This window comes from Oryctolagus cuniculus, chromosome 13 (genome assembly GCF_051225735.1).
Source record: "Oryctolagus cuniculus isolate XC-2025 breed Fujian yellow rabbit chromosome 13, ASM5122573v1, whole genome shotgun sequence".
Classification (NCBI taxonomy): Eukaryota; Metazoa; Chordata; class Mammalia; order Lagomorpha; family Leporidae; genus Oryctolagus; species Oryctolagus cuniculus.
Genome location: NC_142879.1, coordinates 24,708,910 through 24,724,880, shown reverse-complemented (window position 1 = coordinate 24,724,880; position 15,971 = coordinate 24,708,910). Strand labels below are relative to the sequence as shown.

General features: G+C 49.0%; 1 protein-coding gene across 1 annotated transcript in view; it reads right to left on the bottom strand.

Annotated features, from left to right (window-relative positions):
* UTP25 (UTP25 small subunit processome component) overlaps positions 1–15,971 on the bottom strand; it is a 57,977-nt gene that overhangs the window by 11,307 nt on the left and 30,699 nt on the right. The window contains exon 12 of the transcript XR_011381417.2: positions 1,538–1,784. The gene's annotated coding sequence lies outside the window, so the exon portion shown is untranslated. The remainder of the gene's footprint in view (positions 1–1,537; positions 1,785–15,971) is intronic.

The following is a 15,971-nucleotide window of genomic DNA, read 5'->3' as shown; positions in this document are numbered from 1 at the left end:
TCTCTCACTGTCCACTCTGCCTGTCAAAAAATAAATAAATAAAAATAAAAAAAATAAAAATAAAAAAGGAAGATTCTGAAATATAAAGGGATTTTGGAGATCAACTAGACCTGAGTTTAGCAAACTATGGCTTGTAGGCCAAAGCCAGTTCATTGCCTATTTATTGTTTTCTTAAATATTTATTTATTTATTTGAATGGCAGAGTGAGAGAAAGAGAGCGAGCTTCCATCTGCCAATTCATTCCCTCAATGGCTACAATAGCTAAGGCTGACGAGGCCAAAGCCAGGAAACAGGAACTCCATATGGGTCTCCCATGTTGGTGGCTGAGACTCAAGTATGTGAGTAGTCTTCTGCTACTTCCCAGGCACATCAGCAGGAAGCTAGATTGGAAGTGGAGCAGCAGGAACTTGAAATGGCACTCTGATATGGGATGCTGGTGTCACGACTGGCAGCCTAACCTGCTGTGCCACACCACCAGCCCGCATTTCCTGTTTCTAAAAATAAAAGTTGATTGGACTTCCATCACAGCCTCCTTGTGGCTGCTTTTGCACCACATCTGCAGAGCCAAGTGTTTGTGACAGAGACTCGTGTGACCCGTAAAGCCAAGTGTTCACTATCTGACTCTTTCCTGAACAGCTTGTTGACCCTGGATGGAGCGCATCACTCTCACCGGATACATACAGATATGGAGGTCAGGGAGAGGAAACCACTTGCCCAGACTCAGAACAGCAGAGACCAGACTCCACGTCTCTCCTGTCCTGTTTCTCTTTGTGAATTACCCTTCTTCTCTACTTGAGTGGCAAAAGCGACTTCGGAGATTTGATCCAGAAGGAGCCAGGAAACTTTCCCTGCTTTGCTGAGGAAGAATTCGTGAGCCCGGTCTCAGAGCCAGAGGGTGGTGTCCTGTTCTCTCCCATGTCCATTTGAAGGAGTGACAGGGTCTCTGCATGAAGCAACTTAGTCCACCTTGGTCTCAGACAGCCGTGGGCATTTTTGGAGAATCGTGCCACAGGCCCCCTTAAAGGCCTTTCCTGGGAGCCTCCCAGGAAACAGTTCCTATTCAGGAGCAAAGAGTAGGGTTGCAGCAGTCTGGGGGTGTGTGAAGGAGCAGAGGAACCCAACGGGGCACAAGGCACACCTGCCTAGGTCCTAGGGAGAAAAGGCTACAGTAAGAGAAGAACTGAGTTGCTCCACAGCAGGGGTGTGGCAGGCCTCAGGCAGCATGGGGCTCTGCGGCCCTGGTCCCACGGCTTTGACATCAGTGAGTGACTGTTTCCAGGTGACCTCACAGGCATATGCGACCCCTAAAATAGAACTTAGCACAGCAAGCCCGGGCAGGACTGAGATAAGACAGGGTGCTACTGAGGACCCACAGGGCTGTTCTATGTACCCTTGGGGTGTTCTAGAACCTGCAGGGAAGAAGGTGAGGGGCTGGGGGATTCGAATAGCCTATGGGGCTGACTCAGAGAAATGCTGTTTTGGATGCCGGGCTGATAGAGCAGCTGCCAGTGATGGTTACAAGTGTTGATCCACTCACCTGTTCGTGCTGGCTTGTCAGTGTCATGGAGGTGAATTTGGGCTCTTCTCAGAGGTGGACAGTCAAGCCTCCAACACTCCAGCGCTGAGCCTGTCAATGCTGGTTCAACAGGGCAGGGACAGGTGCCAAGTTACTCAACACACAGTTCCCTTGCTGTCAGATACCTCTTGCCGATGAAGACATTCAGGGGAGCTGATAGCATTGCACAAACTAAACTTGAGTGAGAGCCAGAGCAATGGCTTTTGGTCTGTGAAGGAAAGAGCAAAAGACAACAAACACTTGTTTAACAAATCAGAACCCTTTCCTAGTAGGAAACACTGGCTTATAAATCTAGCACTTAATGTAAGTCAGCGTTAAGTCTGCTCACTCTGTGAGGGTGCTCATTTCCACTGAGCTGAGAACACATCAGAAGGGGTAAAGATGGCAAAAGAGCAAGGGAAAGAAGAGCAGGCAGGGTCTACAGTCTGGACTCGATCACTTCTGAGAGCCAGCTTCGTGGCTAGTGATCTTTGGAGGCAAGTAGTATCTTATCTCCTAGCTGTGTGCTAGGAGGAAGTACCCAAAGCTTGAAAACAAGACAAAGCTGTTACATGCATCGTTTAATATCATGCTGTAGTCTTGTCCAACAAGCCCACCTAGGGCTCATGTGGTGCTCTGGGGGCTGTAACTTAGACTTACTAATTAGTGAAGATGAGGGCCCAGCCACTGCCAAGTCAAAGGTTAGCTTAAGAAGGTTTCCAAGTTACAATTGACTATTCAGAAGAAATGCAAACAAATTATGTAAAATAGAAAATAAAACCCCAGAGGGACTGACATTACTGCCACACAGTACAATAACTAGTTTTCTGCCCATGAAAACCTACTTCCTATCCTTACCCTCAATGACCATAGAAAACAGTCTTTTTAGTATTCTCCTCTGATTTGGCTTTGGATCCCTCACTAGTGAATTAGGCAAATCCTTGACAATCTATAAGAACCTTGTTTTTAATATTGTATGGAAACCTACTGCTCCAAAATTCACCATGGGCTTGCCTACTTATAATTATCCATTTTTGGCAAAAAAAAATTTTTTTTATTTCAGAAGCAGAGAGAGGGAGAGAGGCACCATCCATTGGTTCATTCCCAAAATGCCTGCAACAGCCAGGGCTGGGCTGGGCACTCAATATAGGTTTCTCACATGGGTGTCAGGGCCCCAGTTACTTGAGCCATGGCCGCTGCCTCCCAGGGCCTACCTTAGCAGAAAGGTGGAGTCAGGAGCTAGAGCTGGGTATCAAATTGAAGCACTCTGATAGGGGAGGTGGGCGTCTTCACTATCAGGCCAAGTGCTCATGCCTAATTATCCATCGCACTCCGTGTGCATCATAATGAACTGGACTCCTTTGGCTTGTATTTTCAGCAGCCAGATTAAACAAAATATCTTTGAAAAAAAAAAAAAACAACTGAAAGTCCCATTCATGTCTACTTTAAGCCAGTTGACTTCAACAAGTTCCTTGGAGACCTTTTGGGCTCAGCATTGTGCTGGATACCTGTTAAGTGACAGAAGAAAGGTCATGGCCCCTATCCTTAGTGACTTACAGCCCGGCGGCAGGGGGTGGGGTGGGGTTGTGCATCAGGTGCCTTTGTATTCTGTCATCGGCTTTGAGACGTTGCTGCTACGGTATGCACAGAGCAGTTAACTACCCTGAGCTCTCAGGTTAATCTGATTTTATTTTAGAGTCTAGGAAAAAGGGTAGCAAGAAAGCCGACTGGAGCTGTAACGAGTTTCAGACTCTCCTGGCTCTCACCCAAACTAATCGGCCTGGGAGATTGATTTCGCCTCCAGCCAGCATCTTGTTCAGCATTTCTGCTCATCATGCTTCTGGCATTGCTTCCTCAGAGGACTGTCCATCATCCCAAACCATCTCCAGCCCTCACGATAAATAAGCAGACAGAGGCTGGGAATGCAGAATGGAAACTCACAAAAGAAACCTGCTTCACAGACTCATTCCCTCATTCTAGCAACCTCAGCTGCCCACATCAGAGAGAATCATCAGGCAGTCGGGCAGTGAACCCAGACAGGGAGTGTGTGTGTGTGTGTGTGTGTGTGTGTGCTGAAAGCAGGGGTGGGAGTCCTTGGAGAAAAAGAGAGAAGATTCCTGGGATGAGTGTAGGGCAGCCAGTCTTCTAAACAGAAGTCCTTTTGTCTCCCGGAATTCTTACAGGTCCATTTTGAGGACTACTGTGGGGAATGATGTTGACTTTACTGTCTTTTCAACAGCAGAAACAAAGACCAGAGTGCTCAGGGTTAACCTGCAGAGGGAAGGAGGGAAGAACAGGCTTTGGTGCCTGTATGTCTATATGGATGAGGCAGAGGATTGGGGATAGGTGGGAGAGGGGATGGGGCGAAGTTAGCCATCCTTCTGAACTACATTAGAAATGAAAACCAGCTGGGGGTCTCTCTGCCCTTCGGATCCAGATGAGGTCTGTTTGAGTCTGGACTATGGAAAAGCGAGAGCTCTTGCCCACATTTCTGTGAATTATTAAGGGCTCTACAGGATCTTATTAGCACTGGCTCCAGCTTTCTGCCCCAGCTGAGTTCTTGTTCTCTGCCCCGCATCTTGTGGCTGACCCCTGATTTTCACCTTGGCTTTAGCCCAACATGAAAGAACTTGGCCCCTTTCCCTGCTTTCTACAAAATAACCATTCCCACGTGGAGAGTAAGGAGATCTATATGCAGCAACAGAAACTGCTCAAAATTGAAGGGCGGTTGTTCCTCCTCTTAGAAGTCCTCTGGCCACCTTGCCTTCTTGCTCTGCCATGTTCCAAACCTGCTTGTTCTTTTATGCAAAGGCAGTGTGGTCTCAGGTTAGGAGCATGAAAGCTGATAGCTCAAGTTCATGTCTGGTCTGAATCTCACTGGCTGCATACCTTAGGTAGGTCACTTTGACCCTTGGCGCCTCATTCTTCTTATCTATCTGTGAAATGGAAAATATAGACTACCTACCTCATAAAGTAGTTGGGGCCCTGACAAGAGATGTACATACATATCAATAAAGCACATGGAAAGAAGCCCGCGGTGAGTGTTGGGCACACTAGTTAGAATTCTGCTTGAGACACCAGCATCTCGTATCAGAGTCCTGGTTTGAGTCCTGGCTCCTCCATTCCCGATTCACCTTCCTGCTGATGTGCAGCCTGGGAGGCATCACGTGATGGCTCAAATACTTGAGTCTCTGCCACCCATATCGGAGAGCCAGAGTGAGTTCCAGGCTCCTGGTTTCAGCCTGGTCCAGCCTGGCTGTTGTGGACATTTGGGGAGTGAACCAGCAAATAAAAAGTCTCTCTACATCTGTCTTTCTACCTTTGAAATACAAGTTTAAAACATTTTTTAAAAGATGCTTTACATCATTAGTCATCAAGAAGTTGTAAGTCAAAACCACAATGAGATAGCATTTCAACACCACTAGGATGGCTAGAATCAAAAGCCCAGAGAGTAACAAGTATTGATTAGGATGTAAAGACATCGGAGCCCTCCTGCACAGCTGGTGGGAGTACAAAGTGGTGCAGCAGTTTGGAAAACAGCCTGGCAAGTCCTCAAATGGTGAAACATGGAGTTATCAAAGGAATCAGAAATTCCACCTCTATCCCAGAAGAAATGAAAGCACCTGTCCACACAGAAACCCGTCCCTGAATGTTTGTACCAGGGTCGTTCCTAATAGCAAGAGGCAGAAACAAGCCAGCATTCACCAACTGACAAAATGAGTCCTATGCATAGGTGGAGGGTGACTGGGTCACAAGAAGAGAACGCCATCTTGGTAGAGGCTATCGCATGGAAGAACACATCACGCTACATGAAAGAGGCCAGTCATGAAGACCACATGCTACATCATTCAATTCACAGGAAGATCCAGAATAGGGAATCTCAGGAAGTAGATGGAGGCAGAGCCATTCAAAAGCATTTAAAATAACATGAGGTCATCAGGGTGAACCCTAATCCAATACGAAGAGGAGATTAAGACCCGGGCACAGATGGAGGACCAGAAGGAGACACAGGGAGAGATGGCCATCCACAGGCAAGGAGAGAGCTTCGGGAAAACCATTTTACTACCATGTTGGTCTCGGACTCTTGGACTCCAGAACTGAGAATGAATTCTGATTGTCGAAGCCATCCAGGCTGCAGCACTGGGTTATGGCAGCCCTTGAGCTAGACTACGTCATTCCAGATGTCCGTGGCTCACCACAGTCCTCCAGCTCATGCCTTCAGAAGGCCGAGGGCCCCTGCCTGGGGTCTTGCTTCCCAGCTCTGCCCAACTGATGACTCAGCAAGTGTCACGGGTGCTGGGAGAATATTTTGATTCGAGTGAGCATTCTGCTCTGTGCAACTTAGGAGTCTATAAGTAGTATCACTTTTCATTTCATTTTTAAAATTTGTTTTAATTAATTACTTCGAGAGGCAGAGACAGAAATGGACAGAGCGAGCTCCCATCTGCTTATCACCTGTCAAATGTCTGCAATGGCGAAGTTGGGTCAGAACTAAAGCCCAGAGCCAGGAACGCACTCCAGGTCTCCCAGGTGGATGTACTTGAGGCATCACCACTGCCTCCCAGGAAGCTGGGGTCAGGAGCTGTAGCCAGGAATCAAGCTTAGGCGCTCTGACATGGGCTATCAACGTGGGATGTGGGCCTCTTAACTGCTAGGCTAAATGCCCGCTTCTTAATTTTATTTCCTTAAAACAGATCTAATCAGATTTGTACCTCATCTTTTCCTAGTTACCCAGAAACCCAATCTGCATTATGACTGAGGCTGCCCCTTCTAGATCTGTGCAAAGGTCCTGGAGGTGTATGGGGCCTCTGACATTCAGGGGAGGCCTTCTGGATCTTCATCCAAACTTCAGTGAACTCTTTTTTTCTTTAAAGATTTATTTATTTATTTATTTATTTAATTTGGAAGGCAGAATAACAGAGAGAGGGAGAAAGGGAGAGAGAGCACGAGCTGGTTCACTCCCCGGGTCTGGGCCAGGGGAAGCCAGGAGCCAGGAATTCCATCCAGATCTCCCTTATGGGTGGCAGGGACCCAAGGACTTGGACCAACTTCTGCTGCTTTCCCAGGTGCATTAGCAAGAAGCTAGACTGGAAGCAGAGCACCTGGGACTTGAACCAGCACTCATGGGGGATGCCAGTGTTGCAGGCAGTGGATCAACTCACTGCACCACAACACTGGGCCCTTCCACAAACTTTCTTGCTTCTGTGCCATGCTGGAGCATGGAGTCTTGGCAGCACCCTTCCTGGTCTAGCAGAAGCCCTTGGAACTCTTACTGCTTCTGTCCCCTCTCCTCCACCCCCTAGTCTCAATGTCCTCTACTTCCAAGACAATCCTGCAGCTTCCCCTGGACTGGAAGATGTAGCTTAACCTCTCCTCCTAATGCTCCACATGACAACCATGTTGGTGGAAATGTATGGGGACATCTATAGCCATAAAACCAGAGTGAAGGATACATCAGTATCCCAGAAAGCCACCTGGATTTACTTCCACGGGAGGAAGGCACACAATCTCTTGGAGGATTTCCCTACTGGTACAGCTGGAATTCTGTCCTGGTTCCGGGCTGCTGTGGGGCATGTGGCAGCTCTACGGAGGCTGGCTGCCGGGTTAGATTCCTCCCTGTGCCCAGGAGCCTCAAGTTACTGAGCACAACTCTTCCGCAGTCTCCACCCAGCCTTCCTAAGAGCGAAAGGCCAGGAAATCTCGCTTATCACCCACAGGGGCTGGGAAGCGTCCAGCTGGTATCACACAGCCATTCCCTTCCTGCCCACCCCTCACTGAGTTGGGACTGCGGGTGGTGAGGCCACAAATCAAACATGGTCCAGGCTGCAGGGTGGCCACCTCTGGGAAATGATTAGAAACCCAGGGAGAAGCTGCATGCAAACTCTGAGTATCCCATCAAAAAGGATGGCTGTTACTGGGGCACTGCAGCAGGGGGCACAGGTGGCAGAGGCCTCATCAGAATCGCTGAGGGCCAGGTGGCTTTGCTCAGCTCTGTGTGCCCTTGTTGTGCAAGATGCCTTTGTTCAAGTGGCTCCCAGAAATCCAGCCTCCTGCAGGAATCCTTCTTGGGCTTTTGTCCAGCCAGAAAACTTGGGTTTTCCCCCTCTGTCAGCCTTCGTTCCTGCCTCTCTCTCTTTCTCTCTCTCTCTCTCTCTCACACACACACACACACACACACACACCCCTTGTCTGGGTGCTTCATTTTATTTATCCAGGAGTCTGTTCCCTCGTCCCCTTCTGGAGGTACCAGATGCCTGTCCTCTTCTCTGCCCTCTCCATGCCCACCCCGAGGCTTTGCCCATTGCATAGTGGACTGTCAGGTAGTTGGAGTGATGGCGTCACTTTTGCTCTGCAGTATGTTTGAGGAGCTCTCCTAAGGGTGGACAGTGGGGTGGACAATACAACACTGAGTAAGGAAGAGGGTGTGTCAGCCTCACAGGTAGACCCGGCTGATGGGCAAGTGTGGAAGAGGGCAAGACTGAGAAATGGGGTGACTTCACAGGATCAGTGCTGGAGGGGTCCTTGAAAGGAAAGGACGAGTTCAGTTGGGTAGAAGTGACCATTCTACCAAACTGGGCATTCTAGGTAAAGGGAACAGGATGGCCAAAGAACTGTCTTCTCCAGCCCTGCCTTACCTCTGAAATTATACTTTTATCTAGCATCTAATGGTTTCTTTTTTTTTTTTAAGATTTATTTATTTATTTGAAAGGCAGAATTACAGAGGCAAAGAAAAAGAGAGGGAGAGAGAGGTCTTCTATCCACTGGTTCACTCCCCAAATGGCTATACAGCCAAAGCTGTGCTGATCTGAAGCCAGGAGTTTCTTCCGGGTCTCCCACATGGGTGCAGGGGCCCAAGGACTTTCCCAGGCCACAGCAGAGAGGTGGATCTGAAGTGGAGCAGCCAAGACTCGAACTGGCGCCCATATGGGATGCCAACACTGCAGGTGGTGGCTTTATCTGCTGCACCACAGCGCCAGTCCCCTAATGGTTTCTTTTGTGTCTCGCCCAAGCACTCTGAGTGCAGTAAGTGTGAAGTGTGTCTGTCTCACTCACTGCAGTGTCCTAAGTGCCTAAATAATCCCTGGCACATCATGGGTGCTCTGTACACATTTGTGGAATGAATAATCAATGGGGAGGCCCAGGGAGCAGAGAGATCTGGGTGCTCTCATGAGCTCTAACATATATCCGTGTAATTTCACTCCAGGCTTGCAATACTGGCCCCCAGCCCCAAGAAAGACATCACAACATCTACCTTACAAACAGGGGAACTGAGTAGGACAGAGGGAAGCAACTCCCAAGGGCCACGTACCCAGGGAATGGCGAAGCTAACATTCCATGCTGAGGTTGAAAGTTTGCAAAGCTTGGGTTGTGCCAACAGGAGACTGATGAAGGCTTGATCACAACAAAGCAGTGGGAAAGAAGTCAGAGACAAGCTCCCACAGGGGACAGGGTGCTGAGAAAACTGCCACGGCACAGGCACAGGTGCAAAGGGAGATGCTCCTTGAGGATGCATTTCCAACCGAGTGGCAGTCAATCACGTAGATTATAGGGGGAAAAACACAGCGTTGGTCACTAAACAGCTGTTTAACTCTGGGGGCCTTGCTCAACACCTCTGAGCATCTGTTGTGATGGACCCTGGCTGGGCTGTCAGATGACATCCGTGAAGCACCCAGGCAGTTCCTGGCCCAGCACAGCTGTTCAGTAAATATTAATTCAGTGATGTTTCCCTGTGGTTTCTTGATGGTTTTTGGCCATAGAAATACTGCTCTAGAAGGGGATCAGAGAGGAAAGCAGTGTCAGGAGCACATGCTCCTTGGTGCAGGTACAGCAGGGGAATAGTCTGAAGAAGGGAGCAAGTGACAAGGGAGGCCTGGGAGAAGTGGATGGGTAAGCACGTAGGTTAAGTACCCTGTAGAGAAAATGTCCCACTGTAAGGAAAAACCCTAACCCTTCTGGAATGAAGGTTTAGACGAGAAACCAGAATTGTGGGGCAGGCACTGTGGCACAGCAGGGTAAGCTGCTGCTTCAGACACAGCGTCTCATAACAGGTCTGAGTCCTGGCTGCTCTGCTTCCCACCCAGCTTCTTGCTAATGTGCCTGAGAGGAAGCTGATGATGGCCTACAGGCTTGGTTCTTGCCACCCCCACGGGAGACCCAGATGGAGTTCCTGACTCCTGGCTTTGGCATGACTCAGTCCTGGTTATTGCACGCATTTGGGGAATGAACCAGTGGACTCTGTCACTTTGCCTATGAAATAAATAAATGTCTTTAAAAAAAAAAAAAAAAGGAAAGAAACCAGAATTCTAAGGGATCTTTGGCCAGTCTTGTCTCTGCAGAAAGGGTGTACCCAGAGCTTGGTAGGGAGCAATCAATGAGCCATTTGACTGGGCCTCACATATGTGAATTTGGTCAGAACTCCAATGAGGTTATTCATAAATGTCTTATAATTCTGACCTTGTATTGACGGTTTTTTAAAAAATATTTTTGAGTTTATGTCACAACACCAATTAAAGATTTCTATTTCTTATTCAGTACTCTATAAGAATTATTTTCTGAAATAAACATGCTGTCTATGGATTCATAAGATGCTAGTTTTTAAACACAAATAATTGAATTACATCACAAGCTTTGTAACTGTGCTTGACGTTCTTCATTTCCTACACGTCGAAGTTGTGAAAATAAACAAACAAATAACAGATCTGGGTCCCTGGGGCTTCTCTAGCTCTGCGAGCTGTTAGGCACAGGCAGCCCCAGCCCCAGGCACCTGGAAGGAAGTGAGGACCCTGCTACTCTACCCACTTGTTCACAGCGCCACCTGGTGTTCCTAACGCACAAAAAACCTCAAGCTTCCTCAAAGCATTGGGATTTCAGAGTAAAATCTTGTTATTTTCTGAAGCACTTTCTCTCAAGATGCTTTTTCCTTCTCTTGAATAATATGAGGCATATAAGTAATAATAATCTGAAATACCAATACCAATCAAATGCCCTAAGACTTTTTTTTTAGCTTGTACAATGAAATGGAACGTCTGTATATAAGACCAAGATTCATTGAGCCCTCATTGTGTGCCAGGTACAGGTGCCCTGCATAGATTAAGCCACTTAATTATTAAACTTACATATTATTATTACCATCCTGATTTTTCTTTTTTTTTTCTTTTCTTTTTTTTTTTTTTTTTTTTTTTTTTTACAGGAGGAGTGGACAATGAGACAATGAGAGAGAGAGGGAGGGAGGGAGGGAGAGAGAGAAAGGTTTTCCTTTTTCCATTGGTTCACCCTCCAATGGCTGCCGCACCGCGCCTATCCGAAGACAGGAACCAGGAGCCAGGTGCTTCTCCTGGTCTCCCATGCGGGTGCAGGGCCCAAGCACTTGGGCCATCCTCCACTGCACTCCCGGGCCACAGCAGAGAGCTGGCCTGGAAGAGGGGCAACCGGGACAGAATCCAGCGCCCCGACCAGGACTAGAACCTGGTGTGCCGGTGCCACTAGGCGGAGGATTAGCCTAGTGAGCCGCGGCGCCGGCCCAGCATCCTGATTTTTCAGATGGCAGTGGAGGCACAGAGTTCAGGGAACTTGCCAAAAGTCACACAGCTAGGAAGCAGCAAAGCACAGATGTAACCCAGGCAGCTCGGCCCCAGGGCCCAAGACCTTAACTACTGTTAGGCTACACCTCTGTGTCCACTGGCTTGTAGAAATTACATCTTCTTAATTTTTTTTTGTACTGATATTAAGAATTGCATTTCTCATGGGAAATCTCAATGGATCCAGGATTAAACAGGGCAGCAAAGGACTTAAAACCACGGGCAGGTGCTGTGGCACAGTGGGTTAACGCCCTGACCTGAAGCGCTGGCACCCCATATGGATGCCGGTTCGAGACCCGGCTGCTCCACTTCCATTCCAGCTCTCTGCTATGGCCTGGAAAAGCAGTAGAAGATGGCCCAAGTCCTTGGGCCCCTGTACCCGTGTGGGAAATCCAGAAGCAGCTCCTGGTTCCTGGCTTTAGATTGGCGCAGCTCCGCCGTGTCAGCCAGCTGGGGAGTGAACCATTGGATGGAAGACCTCTTTCTTTCTCTGCCTCTCCTTCTCTCTCTGTGTAACGCTGACTTTCAAGTAAAATAAATCTTTAAAAAAAAAACAAAACAAAAACACTAAGCCTCCAATCATCCCATACTAAGTAAAACATGGAGCTTTTCAGAAACACACATTCCCCTTTAGAATGTCACATGCAGCACACAGCACACCTCCATGTTTGCAACAACCCTTCACAACAAAATTTTACAACTTCCACTACTCTTTAAGAGCTTGACAATTCAGATTTGCCTCTGGCATGGGTTATAACATTAGTAAGAGCAGCTATTTATTTATTGAGCGCTGTTTTCTGGTTTTGGAGAAGTAATAATCTAGTGAACAGTCTAGGTTCTCGAGGTCACGCCACCGAGCTCAAATCCTGGCCCTGCTGCCCACCGGGTAGTGACTTCATATCTGTATCGTCCCCCTCTGCAGAATGGAGATGGAGAACAATCTGTCCCACCTTAAATGGGCGTGAGGATGAACTTACTTATGAACCAGGCAGATTACTAACAAAACCACCTTTTATGCAAGTCTGCATTTGTATAAAAACTGTTGGCTATGATTATTCATGCAGAAAGGATTCTGGGAGAAAACCTAGCAAGACATTCATCATCATTATCACCCAATAAGGTGTAGTTGATTTCTTTTCACTTTTCTTTACTGAATGAGCACAGGATGCTTTTAAAATAAAACTACAAAATTTTTCAGGGAAAAAAAAAAAAGTTGAAGGAAGTAAGGCTGACTGGCCTGGAGAAGAGGAGCCGCACAGATGTCATCAAGCAGTTGAGAGGTAACAAGTGGAAGATCCGCGCTGTGGAGCTTCAGCCTCAGAGCCGGGACTCATGGATGGACGTTTGACAGCATCGTCAAAAGACAGAGCTTCTTGGAAGAGCCACAGTGAGCACCCACCACAGAAGGCACCGCTCAGAAATGATCACGAGTCAAGTGGCAGACTGGCTCACAAGACCGCCAAGTTCCTACCTATTTGGGGATTCTGATTTGTTCTGATTTTGCCTTGAAACTTAATAGAAGAGATGAAGAGCAGATGGCCAGCAGCTCTGAGATAAGTCGATTTCTTTGCCAATTACTTTTGTGCTACTATGATTGCTTCCATAAACCTAAGACACTTGTCCCACTTGTGTCACTCTCATGGATCCGGTGTGGACTGGAGCTGTCAGAAGTGACAGCACAGGGGGCAGTGTTGTGACGCAGTGGGTTAAGACACTGCCTGCGATTCCAGCATCCCATGTGAGCCTTGGTTCAAGTTGCTGCTGTTCCACTTCTGATCCAGCTCCCTGATAATGAGTATGGTAAAACAGGAAGATGGCCCAAGTGCTTGGGCCCCTGCCACCGACGTGGGAGACCCAGATGGAGTTCCAGGCTCCCGATTTTGGCCTGGCTACGCCCTGGCTGTTGCAGCCATTTGGAAAGTAAACCAGCAGATGCCAAGACACTCTCTGTCTCTCTCCCTTTCTCTGTAACTCTTCCAAGTAATAAGTAAATAAAATTTTTTAAAAGAAGTGACAGCAGATTCATTAGTGCTCACTCCTCATTGCCACCAAACAGGCCCGTGCAGCTTCAGCTCTAGAGTCCAGTCCTGCCATGGATGCTTGCAGTGGACGGAAGAAAGAGCAGGCAGTGTCTTCGGCCTTCAGGAGTCTGGGATGCCATTTCTGTCTTCAGTATCAGCTAGGACTTGCTAATAGGGGCCGGCCCCAGTGGCTTCAACAATTAGGGGTTTGTGTGCGCACATTACAGGTATGCAAAGGGAGGCCCGCCAGGTGGGAAGAGCCGCTCCAGAGCCAGGGTGCTCTGTCTCTGTGCCAGGCATCTTCATGCGTAGCTGCCACCCTGGGGGAACTGCAGCCCTCACTCGCTTGTTCCAGGCAGGGGACCGGGGAAGAACAAGAGGTAGTCAGGCCCTTGAAGTCCAAGGTTGGCACAGAAAGTTAGGTGAGAGTACAACCACTGCAGCATCTTCCACCTGTACCTCACTGGAGGAAAGCAGGGCTTATTCCCTACTCTGTAAAGGTCAGAAAAACGTGAAGTGGCTGTGAGGACACGAGCCACTGTGTCAGTGACAACGGTGCTCCCAACAACCAGCTCAGTGCTGGCTTTGAAAAGTTAAGAGGCCCCAAAGACAGGGAACTCAAGAACATCTGTGGACAAAAAGCGGCTGGGACCCCAGGGCTGCCTCTCCCCGGGGAGTCACACTGGCAGGTGAGGGGCTGTTGAGGCCAGCGAGGACCACGGCTGCAGGACACCGGGGCGGATGCCTGTGTGATGCTGCTCCCTGTCACTCCCTGGGTTGGCAAAAGGTAGACAGCTTTGGCCTTGGCTCAGCTGGGAGAACAGATGGGCAGGAACTCAGCACGGCTTCCAGATCATTCAAGCGGCAGACTGCCTTCCCTCCCGCTCTGCCAGCCTGAACCACGGTCCCCACCTGGTCCCAGCCAGCTGCAGAGCCCCCAGGACTGAAGACTGGGACAGCTCGGCCAGGAACGTGCCAGCCCTCACCTGTGAGGGCCCATGAGGACGACAAGCAAGTCGAGGGGCTTCTCCTCACGGCAAGGGCACACCTGGGTTGAGCTGCCCACACAGGCAGGCTGAGATTTCTCTGTGCAGCGTAAACAAGCCCCGTGGCAGCCCCTTTGTTCTGTCTCCTCCCAGGATTCTGGCTGGGGTGCGTGCGCTGTGAACAGAAGCAACCCCTTCCCGAGATGGGCAGGGAAACAGAAGCAACACAAATTTGTCTGTTTAGGGGGGTGGTTGGGAGGTGGGGGGGAAGGCACCTGCATGCAGCTTTCGCAATAGGAGGAAGAAAAGCAAGTGTTTAGAAAACACACGTCCTCCTGTCAGCTGAACATGGTGGCACCCACATGGGCGGGAACGGCCAGGCCCACCTCCCAAATAACACATCAATTTTGATTCACTGACTCTCTAGAAGCTACCTGAAATCCTTTTAGAATTCCACATAGGCAGGCTTCCCATAATGCTTTCAAAAACAAGATGATTTTTTCTTTTTTCTAAATGAGAACTCTGGAATGGAAATGTGGTAATGGAGATAACTGCTATACCCCTTGGAGAGAGTACAGGAAAGAGCAAGGGAAGCTAGCTGTAAAGGCCCCACCCCCAGCAGGACAGGCCCAAAAGGAGCAGTGCCTGCCTCTTCGGCAAGCTCCTGGCTCCTCGCAGCCACCTGCAGGCTGCACAATGAGGTCTTTCAGATAATCATAAAGCACCTCCAGTGCGTGCCCCCCAACCCCAGCTTTCGGTCATCTTGACCCTAGACTTCATTAAATCTGTACTTGGCTGGCCTTGAGGTCTGTGCACCCGGCCTTGGGAGGGCTGGGCAGAGGCAGCCAGCGGGGGTTGGCCCCATCCGCCTCTTCCTCTCTGCCCCCACAGCCTGGTTCCCTGCCCCTGGAGGGCACAATCAGGGCTGAGAGCCTTCACAAGCCCCCTTTGCACCTGTGGGGTGGGGGGAGTGGTGGAACACACTCTCCACCCCTGCTGGGCCATCTGCAATCTTCGGCCTCCAGAAGGTAGCAGAGGGCTGTGCGGCTGCCGCTGGTTCCCAGCTCAGTCTGCTCTTGTTTCTGAATACCGCACATGGTGCAGCCAGGTGTGAGACACAGTCATGAGTCAGAGCTTCTCCCTCCAAAAGCAAAGTGCTAAGTTTGTTGTTACTACTCTTGGAAAAGAAGAGTTTGTAATTCTGCTTCTTCCCAGGATGAGCAGCGCCCTCTGTGTACTTTCTACGGTCACTATCCAGGCACTTCCTTTAACCAAAAGGCTTTCCTAAGAAATATCAGGGTAGTGTGCACTCTCAGTTCATGCACTGTCAGCCACAGTCCAGCAGCCTCTCCTCTCCTCTCCATTATGTGAGACACTAGATGTGAAGACACCTTTCAGTAAAACCATTCAACATCCAACCCCTTGCAATACACTCAGGAGGCAGAGCCACCCGCAGCGGCTCTACCTTTTTCCCACGTGTTGAGCCAGGAACCAAGCAATACCACTTGCTCCCACCAAATCCTCAGTATTCTCTGCACGCAAGAAGCAGTTGGCTGGGTCTGGCTCTAGGCCAGCATAAAAATCACAAGGAATGTTTAATAGAATACATATTTCTGAGGCTACATTGACTTGAATCCCAGGTTCACACAAAGTGAGGAGTCAAAGAAGCTGGAGATTTGGGAGTCCTGTGAATGGTGATATCGAAAATATTGATGAGCTACAATTCACAGGGATGCCCCTCTGTTCCCATTTCTAGAAAAATAAACTCATTTCTTCTCTCATAATATACAGATTCCACAGTAAACAGCAGCACAAATATGCCTACCATCAA